Source organism: Dunckerocampus dactyliophorus, chromosome 20, assembly GCF_027744805.1.
Source record: "Dunckerocampus dactyliophorus isolate RoL2022-P2 chromosome 20, RoL_Ddac_1.1, whole genome shotgun sequence".
NCBI lineage: Eukaryota > Metazoa > Chordata > Actinopteri > Syngnathiformes > Syngnathidae > Dunckerocampus > Dunckerocampus dactyliophorus.
Window position 1 is genome coordinate 18,267,054 of NC_072838.1, and position 19,677 is coordinate 18,286,730.

At 43.3% G+C, this 19,677-nt stretch overlaps 1 protein-coding gene across 4 annotated transcripts in view; it reads right to left on the bottom strand.

The window, feature by feature from the left end:
* atxn1a (ataxin 1a) overlaps positions 1 to 19,677 on the bottom strand; it is a 60,051-nt gene that overhangs the window by 15,771 nt on the left and 24,603 nt on the right. The window contains exons 3-4 of one of the 4 annotated variants that reach the window (XM_054764244.1): positions 6,178 to 6,298; positions 2,322 to 2,401 (exon numbers count right to left, since the gene is read on the bottom strand). The gene's annotated coding sequence lies outside the window, so the exon portion shown is untranslated. Of the gene's footprint in view, positions 1 to 2,321; positions 2,402 to 3,686; positions 3,860 to 6,177; positions 6,299 to 19,677 lie in introns of all 4 variants that reach the window. The other 3 variants (XM_054764241.1, XM_054764240.1, XM_054764239.1) reach the window with 3 other exon arrangements.

A 19,677-nucleotide genomic window follows, 5' to 3' on the forward strand; every position in this document is an offset into this window, starting at 1 on the left:
TGTTGTTAAAGTAAGTAGTAATAATTAATTAATCTATTTTAATGGTTTTATTATTTGACTTATTTTCATTTGTAAGTGTTTAAAATACCATTGTGACATATTTTAGATGATTCAATCCTCCATTTTTCTCTTGTTGTAGCTTGGCTATACCCCGCTACCTAACATATTTAAAATAAATAAATAAATTACTTACATCCATCCATCTTCTATACCGCTTCTTCCTCATTAGGGTGGCGGGGGCATGCTGGAGCCTATCCCAGCTGACTTTGGGCGACAGGCGGGGTACACCCTGGACTGGTCGCCAGCCAATGGCAGGGCACATATAGACAAACAACCATTCACACTCACATTCATACCTATGGACAATTTTAGAGTCTCCAATTAACCTCACCTGCATGTTTTTGGAATGTGGGAGGAAGCCGGAGTACCCGGAGAAAACCCACACACACACGGGGTTTTCTCCGGGTACTCCGGCTTCCTCCCACATTCCAAAAACATGCAGGTGAGGTTAATTGGCGACTCTAAATTGCCCATAGGTATGAATGTGAGTGTCAATGGTTGTTTGTCTACAGACCCTTTCCAAAAAATTAGAATGTCATGGAAAAGTTGTTTAATTTCCATAATTCCATTAAAAAAGTTAAACTTTCATGGATTATAGATTCAGGGCCCACAATTTAAACTATTTCAAGTATTTATTTGTTTATTTTTACATAATTTGGGCTTCCAGCTCATTAAACCCACGAAAACAGGAATTCAAAAAATTAGAATACTGTGAAGAAATCAGCCCAAATTTTGCAGGGCATGAATGTTTTAAACTGAGTGTCACACACTAATCATCTACTAAAGTCAAATCACCTGCACAGGCTTCCCCAGGTGTCATTAAATTGCTTCAGTTTGGTTCAATTCTCTCAGTTGGGTTCAATATGGGGAAGACTGCAGACATGACAACTGGCCAGAAGACCATCATTGATACCCTCCATAGGATGGGTAAGCCACAAAAGTTCATAGCTAAGGAGGCTGGTTGTTCACAAAGTGCTGTGTCCAAGCATATCAATGGAAAGTCTAGAGGAAGGGCAAAATGTGGCAGGAGAAGATGCACCAGCAAAAGAGATGACCTTGGGCTTCAGCGGATTATCAAACAGGGAAGATTCAAGAATCTGGCAGAGATCCAGAAAGAGTGGAATGAGGCGGGAGTCACAGCTTCAAAAACCACCACATTCAGACGCATCCGGGAGATGGGCTACAACTGTGGGGTTCCTCGGGTCAAGCCACTTCTGAACCTGAGCCAACGTAGGAAGCGTCTCCACTGGGCCAAGGAGAAGAAGGACTGGACTGTTGTCATGATTTGGGGTGCAATGTCCGGTGCAGGTGTTGGTAAACTCTGCTTTCTTAAATCCAAGGTCACCGCAACAGTCTACCAGAATGTTTTAGAGGACTTCATGATTCCTTCTGCTGAGGATCTGTATGGAGATGCAGATTTCATCTTCCAGTAGGACCTGGCCCCTGCCCATACCGCCAGAAGCACCAAAACCTGGTTTGATGCCCATGCCATCACAGTGCTTGACTGGCCAGCCAACTCAGCGGACCTAAACCCCATTGAGAATCTATGGGGTATTCTCAAGAGGAACATGAGGGGCACCAGACCCAACAACAAAGAAGAGCTGACAGCAAGCATCAAGGAAATCTGGGCTTCCATAACTCCCAGGCAATGCCACAGGCTGATTGCTTCAATGCCACGTGGCATCGAGGCAGTGATTAAGGCAAAGGGATTCCCAACCAAGTATTGAAGATTGACATATCGTTTTGAAAGTGCCATATTTTGATTGATTTGATGTGATCCTAATTTCTTTCTTTTTTTTCCTGCAAAAACTGAGAAGTAAATGTTGATTTCTTCACAGTATTCTAATTTTTTGAATTCCTGTTTTTGTGGGTTTTATGAGCTAGAAGCCCAAATTATGTAAAAATAAACAAATAAACACTTGAAATAGTTTAAATTGTGGGCCCTGAATCTATAATCTATGAAAGTTTAACTTTTTGAATGGAATTATGGAAATTAAACAACTTTTCCATGACATTCAAATTTTTTGGAAAGGGTCTGTAGATGTGCCCTGCCATTGGCTGGCCACCAGTCCAGGGTGTACCCCGCCTGTCGCCCGAAGTCAGCTGGGATAGGCTCCAGCATGCCCCCGCGACCCTAATGAGGAAGAAGCGGTATAGAAAATGGATGGATGGATGGGAAGAAATTAGGACACCCTCTACAAATTGCAGCACAAGGACAGAAAGACAAGAGCGCACACACACACACACCCTGCAACACCAACCTTTGCACAGAGGACACGGTGCATGTTTGCAGATTGGCAGCAGTTATGCAACAGCAACACGAGCAAACAGAGCTGCAGGACTGGATGATGGATGGATGGTGTGATGGATGGATGGATGGATGGATGGAAGGAGAGCAGGAGAAAGAGATGGAGTGAGACAGTAATGTCACCTTCGTACAGCCGACAGAAGAGAGAGAGAAGATCTATTAGCTGATGGAAGTCATGATGCTACAAAATGTGAATCCAAACCTCACCTTTACCTTTATGGTTGTTTGACCCTGGAATTGTTTCTTTATATTTCTATTACCTCCTGTTAGAAAATTAGCTTACTGTTTTTACCTTTTTTTTAACACTTATGACTGTTAAGAATGTTAAATTATGATTGTAAACATTGGTTTAAGGTTTTATGATGGGGAGAGATTGACCCACAGCTGATTATTCTTGGACGCCCAGCCAATGGCGGAAAACCGTGAATAATGCACACACCCATAAAAAGCCCTAACTTGACTATTTTTCATATCGGACAGGTTTTTGTCAAATGAAAATGAACTGGATAATTTTGCCAACCTCTATATATCGCCATGTGCACGCGTGTCTGTTTCCTCGTCTCCCGCCTCCAAACAGGCAGGAAGAAAGTTCACTCTGTGCATTGCTTTCAGTACCTTGGCACGTTTGTTCCATAGACCAATGGAATGAACAGAGTGAGCCCTCTTCTCAGTCTTTGTCTCAGTGGGTGGAGGCGGGGCCACTAGCATACACACAGAGTGCAGAAGAGTGTAACGTAGTAGAAATGTAATTACTGGATTGCAATATATTGTCATATATGTTTTATATTTTTTATTGTACTTTTCTGAAAAGTAATGTTAAAATATCGTCTCGTCTCGTAGACCCAATCTCGTGTATTGTCTCGCCTCGTGACACTCCTACTTATTATGTCTACTATATTGAGTAATAAGAGTGTAAAGGTGACTATGTAGCTGTTATTTCATGTCTAGAGGGCTCTAAAATGTTAAAAACTGTATTTAGAAGGTCGTAAACAGGTTTTCTATGCTCTAACTACAAAAATATTCCATTTATAAATAAGGAATCCCACTGGCCGGACATTCACTTATCACGGTTGGATGTGGAACCAATTAACGGCGATGAATGAGAATATTTTTTAATTTCCTTAGTTCACTCATCAAGTACTTTATGAAGTACTACAGACACAACATGGCCATTATTGTTGTTGTAGTAGTTTTTTTGGCGCATACGGCACCAGCCCCCAGTGAGGGACTGCAAGTTGATGCTAAACCCTCAGAGTGACACAACCACGCTGGTGTGTTGCATGTGTGTGTGTGTGTGTGTGTGTGTGTGTGAACACACATGCATCATGGAGAGCTTGGGTTAAGACTTGCCAAGAGCACCTTTCCCATACGCCAGGCTGCCAAGACATCCCCGGCCAGCCAAGAATAGCAGCAACTCTCCTCCTCGCACTCGCACACACTGCTGAGGACGTTGATAGTCAGCGTGCAACACGTCCTCCAACACAACCCAGCCTACAAAGAACACAAATGCTTGTTTTTTTTGTTGCGCTCTTTCATTTACGAGGCCAGCCCCGGCATATTTTATGATTGTGTTGCACTCCCCATCATCGTTACGACAACATAAACCTCGTACAGCAACACAACAGCCCGCGCTGCACGTACAACGACAACACACGGTGGGCAAATGAGTGCATCTATTGTGCACGAGACTGATGGATGACGAGGAGTGCGCCGTGCCGTCTTGCTGCAAAGCACAAAAGAGCAGAATAACAATATACAGTATACATAATAGCAATAAAAAGGCGTAGAAACTGCATCAGTGTGTCCCAAAGCTAGCTCTAATGCCGTCAAAATGGTAAGTATGCTCTTCAATTTAGAAACACACCAGCTAAGCGTTGTTTACTTCCTGTGGTGGTTTGCTATGACTTCAAGCAGACAAAATAAAGATGGAAAAAGATGACGATTAAGCCGTTACAAGCATACATGAGACCGAGAACGAGAAGAGATTTTAACATGACTTTCTAAGAAAAGTACAATGAAAATTTATATTAAAAAATTACAATATAATGCAATCTACTAACTCAGTTTCCACTACGTTACACTCTTCTGCACTCTGTGTGTATGCTAGCGGCCCCGCCTCCACCCACCGAGACAAAGAGACTGTATGACTGACAAAAGGGCTCACTTCGTTCATGCTGTTGTTCTATGGAACAAACGTGCCAAGGTGCTGAAAGCAATGCACAGAATGAACTCTCTTCCTGCCTGTTTGGAGGCGGGAGACGAGGAAAACAGACACGCGTGCACATGGCGATATATAGAGGTTGGCAAAATTAGCCAGTTCATTTTCATTTGACAAAAACCTGAATTTACTTTGACACGTTTGAGTAATATGAATACATGGGATATAAATTCTTTAATGATGTATTAGAAAATTAACAGAATAAAATAATTGAAATAAATATCTTTATTCGACAGAAATGTGTCAGGTTGCAGGGGTCTCCAAGCACATCTCCACTCAAACAGAGGCCATCGTCTTGAAGCGCTTTTGTGCTCATTTGTCATTATATAAAGGCATAAAGCCTGAATTCAACACTTATTCAGTTGAAGCAGGTATTCTTTGGCCCTTTGGTGAGCTACTCAACATCAGCTGGCGAGCTAGGAGACCCATGTGATAGTATCACCATCATAAGGCTTCATGCTCACTAAACCAGCGCACACAAATAGTGTTTGGAGGACAAGACAGCAGTAGCATCATGACAACAAGACAGCAAAATTGTTCAGTGACGCTTTAAAAAGTTATCACATACCCCATGAACGTGATATCCACTTCCCCGTGGGACAAAAACCAGCTCTGAACTAACCGCAGTGCAAAAACAAAATGTCACTGTGTTAAAAAGTCACATTTGGATTCCGAAGACCAGAAGCAAGGCAGATAGCTCTAGCTAGCGAGCGAGCTAGCTAGCTGCCGCCAGTGACAGCTGGGCAAAGCATGTGAACAAAGATGAAAGAAAAGTGGAAGAGCAATAGGTTGGATAAGGGAGTGATCAAACGCGCTGGCACAGATTGGCGTTGCCTGTGTCGAACTGAAGCCATTGAGGTTTTATTGACTCGTTTTGATTGTTGCGGCAATACAAGACAAAGAGCGTCCCTTGTCAGCTCAATACGGGCGTTGGCAACCCCATGTGACACAGCACACGTGCAGGCTTTGCCGCCGCACACCGATCGTTTTTTGTGATCGGTTTTGAAAGTCATTTATCGGCATACATTTTTTACAGAAATCGGTTGCCGATTGATCGGAGCATCCCTATTTAAAGTTCATTACTTCCAATGAGAAAAGTCGCTTGCTGGGGGGTTTCTTTTGCAGTTCACTGTGGATAACTTCTTTTTACACTTATGTATGACAGCTACGAATGTTCAAATGCAGCTTAACCTTCATCAGGTTTTCTGACGGTGACAGACTCTGGAACGGATGATTACTATTTCCATTACTTGCTATGAGGCAAAAGCTTCTTGTTTTTACAGTCCAGTGTGGTTAACTTCCTTTTCACAAAGCTAATAATGTTGAAAGGCAAGTCAATAAATCACCATTAAGGTTTAAGGATGGTGACAGTTTGACCCCGTAACAAATTATTCTTGTTTTTAGGATTTTAGGAGAGGGAAATCGTTTCTGGACAAATCCGAGGTTGGCTCATGTCCTTGAATGGATTGCGTGCCGCTGTATTGTTAAATTAATACCTCTCTGACAATCAAAACAGACAACTGTTGTCCTTACAAAGGCGCATTTTTAAATAGAACCCTTGTATTGGATTTCATAGACTGTGAAGGCTCACCTCATTCAACACACGCTCCTCCAACAACCCCCCTGGCTGGTCAGCGGGTGGTGCGGCCCATTGAGAGGGTTCCAAACTCGATCCCAGAATGCAGTGTGTTGACTCAGGCACTCGGCACTCCCTGGTGGAGGAGGACAAGATCAGTGCGTGCTGCAGGCACGTCAAGAATGCAAAAGCAGGATGGCAGAAGCGCCTGGGAAGTGGCAAAATGCAGTCGGGTCGGCGCACCACGTGTTCCCAATTACAATTACACACATCTGACATTCATTTGGGAGCCAAAGCGTGACAATGATTGGTGATTTCACACCAGAGCTGCATCTGCAAACAATATTGGCGTGGAGCAAAATGTGTCTCGACAGGGAAAACAGATGGCGCTAAACGTTAAGTAAAAACACAGTGAGGCTCTCATGGCGTGACAGTTTAATGGCTGCCAAAAATTGGCTTGCGAATCATCACAAGGCCCTTATAAGCCCTTTAATACTCGCTCTTGTCTGACATTGACACTGTTGTTGCCGCAGAGGCCCAATAAAGCGTCTCAACAAGCGGCCCTCCGTGGACCGTGATCCAATACAAAAGTTCCATTAAAAAAATGGCCTTTTTAAGGATAATCATCCCCAGTTTCGACTGACGCTCTAACAATATGTTAATTATTGTGGTTGTGCTCACAGTGCTGAGAAACGGGGCACGATTATCTTTGTGAAATGAGTTTTCAATGTATTAGATCATGAAGGCATCCATTTAAAAAGAGGGAGCGAGATGCGAGGCAAAGGCGCTGAGAAAAGCACTAGGAAGGGCGTGGAAGTGGAGAGGAGGCGAGCGGCGGGACAGATGGAGCGAGGAGACAAGAAAGACAAAGCAGGCCGAGCGACAGAGAGAGAAACAGATGGTGGCGGAGAAGAGGCAGATAGAAACGCGCTGGGAGGACAACACTGAGTCAGCCGGAGAGACACACAGTGGGAGGGGACGAATAAAAACGAATAAAAATGTGGGAAAAGAAAAAAAAGAGGGCCGATGAGGGGATTTAATTCGTGCTAGGAAATGATAACATATGTCACACATGGTGTCTTTGCAGGGTAGAGGACAGGAGAGGTCACTAAACACAACACCAGTCGTTTGAGGAAGTTTCTTTGTGCTGATGCTGCCTTCAGGAAGACTGGGAAGCTGGACATTTCCAAACAGAGTGTCCACACAAGATTGCGTCACAGTGGCTACAATAATGCTTGACAACACGCTTATCGAGGTCGTCAGCCATGATTTTGTGCACTTGTGACTGGGACTTGTCGCTTTGTAAGCACCAAGTTAGATATTTCCAACATCCCAGTTTCCTCAAATGCACCATAAGAGGAAGAATTGTCAGTCTGAGCATGTGGCCCAAGCGTCAAGTACTACGAAAACTACAAACTAGACGTACTACTACTGAAACTAGACAGACATGACTGCAGATGACCACCATGTATCCCACCAGACATCTTTTGAGGAAGTGTGTGCTTATACTGCTTTCAGGAAAACTGGGACATTTCCAAGCAGAGCACACACACAAGCTTGAGTCACATTGGCTATGATATACCGCTAATACTTGAATACACGCTTATTGAGGTCGTCTGCCAGGTTTTTGTGTAATTTTGACTTTGACTTGTGGCTTTGGAAGCACAAGTAGAATATCTGCAATGTCCCAGTTTTCTCAAATGCATCACAAGAGTAAGAATTGTCAGTCTAATCATATGACCACGCCTTGAACTAGAAGTACTACTACTGCAACAAGACAGACGTGGTTGCAGATGACCGTCATGTATCCCACCAGACATCCCCAGAAGATCTTTGGTTAGCGTTTTATTCGCAGTAGGTCCTTAAAGGGAAAAGTGCACTTTTGGGGGGGAATTTTACCCATCAGCCACAATCCTTATGTGAGACATGAGCACACGTCTTCCTCTTCTCTGTGTGTTCTAAAGATATAAAAACAGCTAAAAAGAGGCATCTAAGAATGCACGTAATGGAACACACCTATTCCGCCTTCTGAAAAAAACTCCAAAAAGCAGCAACAGGGCTCCATTTCCATAATGTCAGCTGTTATTATTATTGTTATTAACATTGTTACGCCCAAGAACTACGTTGCCGGCATAGTGACACCTCGCCACACCACACCGACTAGCTGCTAGCCGGCTAGTGACTAGCTTCACCAAACACTCGCTCACAAGGCCTCAGGCCACTAGCCAAAGGTAACGCTACATATTGGAGCTGCCACCACTGCTGCTGTGTTTTTGTTTTTGATGCTAGGTGTAGCGTTCCTTTCTATGTTGCTATGTGACATCAATGCACCCAGGAAGGAAGAAAAACCACAAAGCCTTGTTAGAGGTTTTTGAAGGTGTTTTCATAGGCGGAATTGGTGTGTCCCATTATGTGCTTTAAAAGCTGCCCCTTTTTAGCTGTTTTTATACCTTTAGAACACTTGTTTGTTTACAGTCTCACAAAAGGATTGTGGATGATGGGCAAAATTCCAAAAAAAGTGCTGTTTTCCTTTCAAAACAGCAAAGCACTCCTGTCGCATAGAAGATCTTTGACGAGCACAAACATATTGCTCGTGCTTTAATTTAGGACTTTATTTATGACTTCATTAGCCAATTTGTTGAGGTAAGGATTTCAAAACATCATCGTCCTGCCCCGCTTCACCTTACAGCCTGCTAAGAATGACTACATTTCCTGCTGTTTCCCCACCGACACATGAAATGAATGCTTTGCAGGCTGACGTCGTGTCTGACAGCTGTTTGGTTGGCCGAGGCAGAAGAATGCAGCGAGTCTTCGTATGTGGACGTGTGCGTGTCGTCGTAACATACGGGAAATGCCTGCCTCGACCGCAGCCCTACTTTCCTCCGCTTCGACATAACTGTCATTCCGGGGGGGAGTGTGGTGTGGTGGAATTTTCCTGTGTGGACAGTAGCAGTCAAAAGTTTGGAGACGCCTTGTCATTCCATAGCATGACAAAGCGTCTCTACACTTTTGACTGGTAGTGTACATGCTTCTAAAAAGTGTGTAGTGCTGCAAGCAGGTGTGTGTGTGTGTGTGTGTGTGTGTGTGTGTGTGTGTGTGTGTGTGCATAACATCAGATGCATCTGTGTCGCAATACGTGTGACCTTGTGTAACCTCTCGCTGTTGTGTGTCAGCAGTGTTCCGGTGTGTGCGTGGGCGGCTGTGAAGGATAATGCATTGATTTTTATGTGAGTGTGTGTGTGTGCATCAGAGGGGATGACATCATTACTACACTCTGGCTGATGAGAGGTGGCGAGGGCTTCCTGCCACAAGCTCTTTTTTAGCGTGTTTGATGGCACATGCAGCTTTTCCAAGGTCAATTATCAAGCTGTTTCCAGTGTCTTACAACCATCGGAAATGACAGTTTAAAAAAATATATATACTCACACTAAAATAGGATGTCTTTAAAAGGAAAGGATATATAATCTTTCCTCAATTGAAACAGAATGGAACCAAGGGAAACTGTTCATTAAAGTGATTTGTGCTCGTTTGCGTGTCCAAATGTTAGCAGCACACATCCTGGTTGATGGAGGGACATACAAGACCACAGGACTGTACCATATTTTACTCTGCGGTGGAGTAGGCAGTTTCACAACAAAAAATAAACTCTTAAGTTATCAAATTCCAGTACAGTCCTCCCTCGTTTAGCGCGGTTAATTGATTCCAGACTCAACCGGGATACGTGGATTTCATTCATAAACTGAATATTTTCGTAGCTGGACCATAGAGAACTTGTTTATGACTTTCTAAATACGTTTTTTTTAAACCATTATTAGAGCCCTCTAGACATGAAATAACACCCCTATGGTCACCTTTACACTTCTATTATTCTTTGTTTACACCACATTGTGCATTGTGCTAAATTGTATGCCATATAACTGTGATGTCCCGTGAAACATTAAAAACAACATGGTTGATCTCGAACGTCTTTTACTGTCAACAGTTTGCAACTCAGCAACTTCTGTGTCAAGCTCATGTGGATCACACAGGTACACTATACTTGCATAGCATCTAGTGCTTCAAATGTGAATGACACCTTTCATGACAATAATTCATGAAAAAATGGTCTAAAAAGATCGATTATCGATGATCATTTGTAGCACAATTACCAACCAGCAAAGTTTGTTATCGTGACAGGCCCACGTACATCTTTTACGACTGCCGGTGTTACTAAAGTGTCACATTCTTCTTTGTGGACATGTGCCGCAGTCACGTCAATCGTAAAAGGCCATTCCATACCAATGGCCAACCCAAAAACAAGCACGTGGAGGCATGAATGCAATGTAAATATCGCATTAGCATTTTAGCTACACTGTACCTGTATAACAGAGACTGCTGGAAATGGATGGAGTGAGGTTCCCCTGGCTGTCAGTGTTAGCATGTCCATAAGTTTGCCGACTCTGCTTGCTTTTAGCTACTGAACCGACTCAAAAAGACTCACTCGGCTGGAGTCACATTAGTGAGTTAAAATATGAATGAGACAAGTTTAGCTTTGAGCCTCAGGTCCTAACTCATCTAAGAAAATTTTGTTGAATACCCATCCCTAGTGTGTGTTTTTGTGTGCGTGGGTGTGTGCGTGGGTGTGTGTGTGTGCGCGCAGAGGAGCACAATAAGGAGAACCAGTTGGACAGGAACCACTTTCTTCAGTGCTGAAGAGTTTGCTCTGTTTAAGTGTCTCATGACATCACACAAAGACACACACACACACACACACACACAAAGAAGACCAAAGGTGCAAACAAAAACACAGACACACCTGCTCAATGTCCACAAGATGTGAAACCAAAATGTCTTTGGAACATTAACCTGTATCCACACACAGAGAGCTATTAGTGAAACTAATGGAGAGGCTCAATGAACCGCAGCTCCCCCAGTGCCTGCAGGACCCCTGCGGCCCCATGACCACTATTCGTCATACGTCATCCCTCGTTTATCGCGGTCAATTGGTTCCAGATCCGACTATGGTAAGTGAATTTCCTCAAAGTAAGATTCAATATGAATAATAAATCGAATATTTTCGAAGTTAGAGCATCGAGAACCTGTTAATGACCTTCTAAATTCGGGTTTTAACATCATTAGAGCTCTCTGGACATGAAATAACACCTTTACACTCCTATTATTCTTTCTTATTATTCTAACTAGTTAGCCTCCTAAATATTCTTCTCAAAATTATGACTTTGTTCCCATAATATTTAGACTTTATTCTCATAAAATTATAATGCAATTTTCCAAATACAACCTTTGTTTGTTTTTCATAATAGCATGACTCAAAAAAAATAATGTCATTGTTCTTTAATATTTCTTTACTTTATTGTCAATGATGGGGTTTTTTTTGTCATAATATTATGACATTATTTTCGTAAAATTAGGACTTTTTTCTCATTAGATTACAACATTTTCTCTTAATATTTTGGCTTCATTCTTGTAAAATTACTGCTGATTTTTTATTTTTTGCTGGGGTTTTTTTAGGGCCCTGTGACCCTCCTCCGGCAAAAAAATTGATATTTCAAGGGTCCCCAACACAACCTCCCAAAACTCACTCAGTAGCTCCCCTTTTAAATTTTGACAGGAAATCATGACAGGATGCACAAAAAAGTCTCAAAAAACCCATGTTCCAAAACAAACAGGTAGTCGGCCATTTTGGTTTCTGCCTGTAGTTTTGGGGTGAAAACCAGGAGTTGTATTTTGACAAACTAGCCCTCAGGACTTTGACAAAATGAGGCCAAATTACAATCACAGATACTAGACAGACGGGCGATGTTATATGGAGAAGGGTTTTACGCTGTTCCATAAGATGTGGGCGGGGCACGGCAACAAACTTTGATGATCAATCTGACAATTGGCCACTAAACTGTAAACGTCACATTACTCAGCTCCACCAAGTCAGATCTTCAACATAATGGCTTCATATGATGAAGACGACACATTGATGCTATACACAAAGGTCACTTCCTAAATTGATGCACTTAAAAGTGCATCCTGTGTTCCTCCCCCAGGATGCAAGCTAATACTGTAGACTCCAGTGTGTGGGCTGAATCTGCATTTCAACAAAAATGAATGGAAATAGAATATCCTCCTCTAGGGATTAACAGCGTAATAATAAAGTAGCATCCTTTCACCAAAACCACGTCGGGCAGCTGACTGGCTAGCCTGCACGGTCTCGCTGGCTGGACGCCTGCTGGCTTTTGGGATGGTGGTATTTGTGAGGCTCAAACTGGACCAGCAAGTTCACCGAGTGTGCTTATTGACAACATTTACACATTTACTCTACGCGTGCACACACACACACACACACACACACACACACACAGGGGGCCTGTTGCTCTATGCCTGTTATACAATACATATTGTATAACAACTGGCAGTGAGTGGGCGGCTCCCGCCATCTGGTGAGATGAAACCCCCGCTGCACCTCTCTCTCTCCACACACTCCATGTATGTGTGTGTGTGTGTGTGTGTGTACCCTGCAGCAGCTACAAATAGTAACAGCGTCATGTACAGTCGTCAGGGTGGCTGAGTTCATGTACTTGATGATGGGGAAGGTTGCAGTGTGTGTGTGTGTGTGTGTGTGTGTGTTGCATTATAGCGAGTGCATCAGGGATTCTTACTTCCTCCAAACCTGCGAGTTGATTTGACGACTTCATTATCAGCCTTCGCATCCACCCGGTTCCTTCCCGTGTGTGTGTGTGCGCGTGCGCCTCGCCGTTTCCACGGCAACACAAACAAACAAAACAGCAACTCGGGAAAGAGAGACTCACATAGGTAAAGGAAGTAAGGGGAAGAGAGAATCCACCCCGTCAAGCCATCAGCTGTTGTTGCCATGGCGAGGGAAAAGCTATTTTAAGTGAACTTGAGTGCCTTTTTTCTTGCATGAGGCGAAGACACCTGCAAGTGCAAATGGAAAGAGTTCCCGCAGTAATAATTAGGTTCCCACCCGCCGCATGGCAGTCAGCTCACACTGCATACGTACCTACAACTTCCACCTTATTATTATTAGTAGTAGTATTAGTGCACACGCTATGTCTCACTTGCTGCCAACATATGGAGAGAGCAGTCATGTGAGCGCACGCCTACGTGATAAAACTACGTTTGTGTACTAGCATACTAGGAAATTCAATATTCGACCGAGTTTATAACGAGACGTTTCTGTGTGAAATGTATATGAAATGTAGCATTTTCATGGTCACACTATAATAAAACGGTGGATTTGCATCTCCCCCCATGGAAACACGTGGAAATTCGATATTTCAACCCTCAATATTCATTAGTGTTAAATTGCTGTAATTTAATATCTATATACTGTATATATATATATATATATATATATATATATATATATATATAGTGAATGTTCTTTCACTTGTGTAGCGCTTTTCCACCTCCAAGGCACTCAAAGCGCTTTGCCAGTGTGAGCACATTTACCTACTGATGACGCAGCATCAGGAGCAACCGGGGGTTCAGTATCTTGCCCAAGGACACTTCCACACGATCACGGGAGGAGGAAGGATCGAACCATTAATAATCACTGTTATTAGAGTTATTATTATTATTATATTCTTGATAATCAGTTTACAAAAAATGTATTACAAGAGTTTATTAAAACTGTAATAATAATTAAAATAACTATTATTATTATTTAAGTAGTTAAAGATGTATTTTATTGCATCAATTTCTATATTTATCTAAAATAATATCTAATATAAATAATATATATTTATTAGGAATGTCCGATACTGGCTTTTTTGCTGATAACCAATATGCCGCTATTGTCAAACTCTCAATTTCCGATCCGGATATCAACCGATACGGATACCGATATGTGTAACATCACATGTCTCATGGAATAACATGTCATGGAATTAACACATTGTGGTGACCCACGCCCGTGGGTTCAACATATCAAGCCCAATTCCGAGTGCGACGAATAACACGGGATGTGACCAAGTATTGCCACGTGTTGGCGCCGCTGGATGCCTCCATGACGGCAAGTACGGGAGCCCATAGGTCTACATATGCAGCACTTTTTTATTACCGGGTTTCATTATAGGGAAAAAACTAATACCGATCTCAACCAATATTACATTTTTCTACCAATATCGGGCCAATATTATCGGTGAACTGATATTATCGGACATCCCTAATATATATAAAGTCAAACCTGTCTATAGTGGCCACTAAATGGAAACGGCAAAAGTGGCCGCTATAGGCAGGTGGCCGTTATAGACACGTTGGCGGCCATTTTGAATTTGTGCGCGCACATATTAGAAGCTTGTTGTGTTGCAGATACATATACAGTAATTATACTGTTACATGTTGACCAGTAGAGGGCACTGTGGGACTGTGGATAAAAAGTTGTAAAGAACAACTAGGCTTGTTATTCTACACCACCCACAGAACAAAGCTGTGCTACTATATACAGTATACGGCAGAGTGTCATTACAGCCTTAGTTCATCAGGAAGTAACGGGAAGTGACGGTGCGACATCACGAGCAGGAGAGCTAGGCTGAGTGCTAGCTGTGAGTGTCGAGAGAGTTGGGAAGTGTGTGGATGTAAAGTCCTGCAGTGTTCTCCGCTGTTAATAAAGCCATTAAAGTGCATCGGCGACGTGAGTCTCTCCTTCCCCACAACAAGCGGCATTACAGTATTGACCAGTGCACATTGTCTCACACCAGGAAATAAACGGTGTCACTGTCTGCAACAAGCTCCAAAGAAGACAGCTTTTTTTATGTGGAACAACTGACAGTTTGTGTGGATCTTGTGAATGATTGTGACTGAGCTAGGACTCAGTAATTAAAGTCTACACAAGACGGCTTCATTGATTAAGAAACGAAACTTTTTCGTGCATGAAGCTTCTACTTGAGTCGGTATTTTGGCCGCTCTATGCGGTCAGATATTGACCAAGGGATACAAAATGGGTGGCCGTTGGCCGCGTTAGACAGGCGACTGCTATACACAGGGTCTATAACACGTACATTTTCTGCGGGGGATTTTTCAGTGGCCGCTATAGGCAGGTTTTGTAGCTTTTTGTACTCGCATAGCTCGCATACAAAATGCAAGCTACATGGACACTTCTGCATGAAATTAGAGTCTTCATCATGAAAGTGCTATGTGAGCAGGAAGATTGGCACTGTTTGTTTCGTTGTAATTCAACCTAACTACTTGCTTTCAGTCCCAAAAAGCCAAAACAGGAAATAGCTGTGACACAAACACAGGAACACACCCCCAGGGACCTGCGCTGTACAAACATACAGTATGTATGGTACGCACAAAACTCTCACGCATATCACATGTTGCAGCCCTTCCAACTAAAAGAAGTAGACATCTGGCTGACATATGTGGCCCACTGACGGATGGCACCGATATTAAAGCAGAGACAGCATCAGGACAAAAGAACAGTGGGATGATCCGTCAGATGGGCTGTTGATAAGCAAGCAGGAACATTTGCATGATCAATTATGTTTGCAGTGGAGGGCAGAGGGGGCGTCCGCTGTCAGAGATAAGCGCCGGGTGATAAACGGTGGCGTCGTGAGGAGCTTTTATAGTATTTTCCAGTGTGTGTGGGTGGTTATACGGTGCGCTGCGTGCTAATGTGGCCTTTGGCGAGGGTGTTTATTTGATGCTTGTAAATATAAGCTCCTACTTCGGTCGCTCCTCGGTGTCCAATGACCACGGCGGTGGCGGGGAAGGGGATGGAATTAGCCGCGTTGCCACGTCTATTCCGCAGCCGTCTCTACAGGGAAAAGATGTGGAAATGCACCCACCGACCCGCCACAGGGGATCAGCGTACAACAGTGAATAATGAGTGTCTCAGTTCACAGGGGAAGTGGCAGTAGTGGGAAATGTTGGCCTCGTACGTCCCAGCGTCACTGGGATAAATCAGCCTTCTTCAGTCAAAGAATGAAGGGAAAAGAGAGCACTTTAATAATTCAGCATCCCCTGCTTCTTCCTTACTGGACTCTCAGCACACCACACATTGGAGAGACACGCAAAGGAGGACGTGAATGTAAAAGACTTGCATTAGAAGAGGAGATGCTAGGATGATGCGTCACAAATGCATTTATTACATGGCTTAAATTTACACTTTTTTTTGTGCAAATACACCTAAAAAAAAAACATACAAAAAGTTTGGAGTAGAGGCATGGCTTTAGGCTCTTTTGAAAGCTAATATTCAGATGTTTTTTCTCCCCAACAGTCAGGAACTAAGTGCGACTGACACCGAGGAATAAGGAGTTTGAATGCAATGTAAAAGAAAGCTTTTTTTTTCTAGCTTATGTATTTTTCAGAAACGAGTGCCTTCAAAATAACTAGTTTGGAGGTATGATCTACAAAAGACAATGGGGCCATAGTCTGAAGCCTTACCCAGTCCCATTTCAGATTTGACAGTTATACAACATAAAATTAGTATTTCACACAGCTTTTTCCAAAGTTAGGATCAGGCGTTCCAAAGGCGCACCATTTGGAAACCCTTGGTCAGAACAGAGTCTTCACTAACTCCATGCAAACGAGTCTACATGGCTTCCTGGAGAGCATTTTGGCATGACTGTTTGGAAAATAAAGACCCCAAAAAATCCCACTGATGCACCGTTGACACACAGTCCACATGTTCCGTGGCTTCGACACACAGGAGTCTCTTGCGTTTATGACAAAAGCCCAACCATCCACCGGCTAAACAGTTGCCAATTTGGTCGAGTGAGGTGTCAGTCAAAAGTTTGAAAGTTCAGCGGGTGGCTCATGCATCCAGGCTAAGTGATGTTACAGTGGAGAATATGTGTTGAAAATATACGCACCTGATGAAAATAATGAAAGCCTGCAGCAGCGGTCAGTGTGTCTTGATGGCTGTAAGGCTAGGCGCAGGCTAACTATTTACATTTCCTGAACAATTCCAAATATAACAGGAACATTAACCATTGAGATCATCTGCAGGCGGGGTCAGTCAACGTTCTGCCTTGGTGAATTAGCCACTAGATTTCTAAAGTCTGTGCTGAGCACATCTCACTTCAGACTGGAAGATTTCCAAAGGCCCTAAAAACTGCTGTCATGAAGCCTCTTCTGAAGAAGCACAGTCTTGATGCCAAAGGACTGAACAACTATGGGCCCAAATCAAAGCTGCCATTCTTGGGAAAAGTCTTAGAAAAGGTTGTATACCAACAGCTTACTGACTTTCTCCTCTCTGATGTGTTTGATACTTTCCAATCAGGCTTTAGACCCCCCACAGCACTGAGACAGCTCTGATCAAGGTGACAAATGATACCCGTCTGGACACAGACATCAACGCAATCTCCACAAACTTGCAAGCTTTGCAATGGCGTACAACACCTGCACCCAAATGTACTACGAAAACGGCAGTCAGATCATCTCCATATGATGGGAACTCTCTGCTGGTTTTAAGGTTTTACAGCAAAAACGATCTCCTACGTGCCAGGAGCACAGGACTCGGGACTAACAATGCCAGCTAACTGTCGCAGAAACCCAAACGATGCTTGTTAGAAATGAAGAAGGAGTCTGAGGCTGTCAGCGCTGAAACAAGCACATGAAACACAGATGGAGGGAGGCTGCGGCACAGTCGTAGTTGGCCCGGGAATTAGGGAACGCTGGTAAACAAGGAGGCAGACGTCAGGGATGAAACGGCGCAAATGGAGGCAAGAGTTGACAAAGAGGTGAAAGCACAAACAAGACGTTGAGGAGAGAGGAACTCCTCTTCATCATGCACTGCCAACTTCCTGGTTGCCATGACAAGCCACTCCCACTCATTCACTCACGACCTTTTTGCCAGGCTCACAAAAAACACCTGAAAATAGAAAAGACTTTGCCTAGTTTTGTGTTGGTTATATAAACAACACTCAGACTTGGAATGCTGGAGCAGCTAATTGGTCTCTGTTGCGGAATGAGACGTAAAATCAGTGGCCAGATTGGCTTTTTAGACAGAATCTGAACTTGTTTCAGTGCATCTCATTAAAAAAATCAATAAAAAGGCTTTTTTGATCTTTTATCAGACATGGAACCATTTTTGGGAAGCTGAATGGCACCTGCAGTAGAACTACAAGCAACGAGGAAAGAAACAAATCATGGCCATCATGAAAACTCAACGATTAAATAGGAATTAAAAATTGTATACCTTTTAAAATATATAAAAAAATACATTTCACAAAATAAAATGCATACAAAAATGATTTATTATCACATTTTTCTTGTTTGTTTCGCTGCTTCATCCCCCCCCCAGCACTGACAGGCGGGGTCCATGGTACGCACTTGTGGCTGCGACGGGTGGCTGGCTGCCAGCCTGAGCTGGAATACCTCCACGCCCCTTTCCACCTCCCATGGTGGCAGTCTTCGAGTTCTAACGTTGTAAAGCGTGCTTATTTGTTCCTATGTTGCTGAGGTTTTATTGCCAGTCCCACACTGTCCTCCTGCCATAGGAGCAGAGTGTGGAGTTGCTTTTTTTCCTCCTCCCTTCTCCTCTTGTCCTCCCCTTCCCTCTCCCCCTTGTATCGCCCAGTCACGCTGCCCTGTCTACCCCCTGTCATATTGTGTGGTATGTTGTACATGCGCGGACAGGTGATTTCCCAATTCCGCTTGTACCTCTGTATAAGAGCCATTCTCTCTCCCTCTCTCTCTTACCCTCTCTATTTTAACACTTCATTCTTATTGCAACTATTTTTTTGAATACATTTATTTTGTTTGTTAATTTGGTGCTTTGACCTCTACTCTACCGTACCAGTCAAAGTTTTGGGGATACTTTCTCATTCAATAGTAAGAAAGATGTCCTCAAACATTTGACAGGAGCCTTTTTTGGTATCAGTCAAAAGTTTTCAGACACTCTATCATACTATTTAATAACAAAGTGTTTCTAAACTTTTGACTGTTTTTCATGGAAAAAGCCATCTTTAACACTTAAATGAACGCCTGATAAAGATTTAAAGGTTTGTTTCATCATCCCAATGTACAATAAGGTCACATGTGACATTCGTACACTGAAACATGCCAAGTATCTCATTAGCTTCTCGACTGCAGGTAGCGCTCGTCCTCTGCTACGTGATCTCTTTGTTGTCTCACTCTCTCTCTCGCCACACTTTTACGTTTTACTCCACTGCGCGACGAGGGGCGAGCGAGAGCATCCCCAGGGCCGCGCTAATGTACAGAACAGAACGTACAGAGTGCATTGAAGGAGCTGCTGAGAGAGGCTCAAGCTGGCTGCATCCATTACTCTAATCAGGTTACCTCACTTGAAAAGGTGCCACTTATGGCGGAGAGAAGAATGGGGAAGGAGCATGGCTGCTAATACATCCCATGCAAAGAATCCACCCGATGACAACCTTGTGGTATATATACAGTACATCAACATCGCTAAAGTGCAGCCCTGATAGCAACTACCAACAGCGAGACTTCTGCCCACTTGTTTACGAACAAGCAATGCAATAAACAAGTCCATACGTTCTCCTCCCCGCGCAAACACAGGACCGGCTAATGTCCTGCACG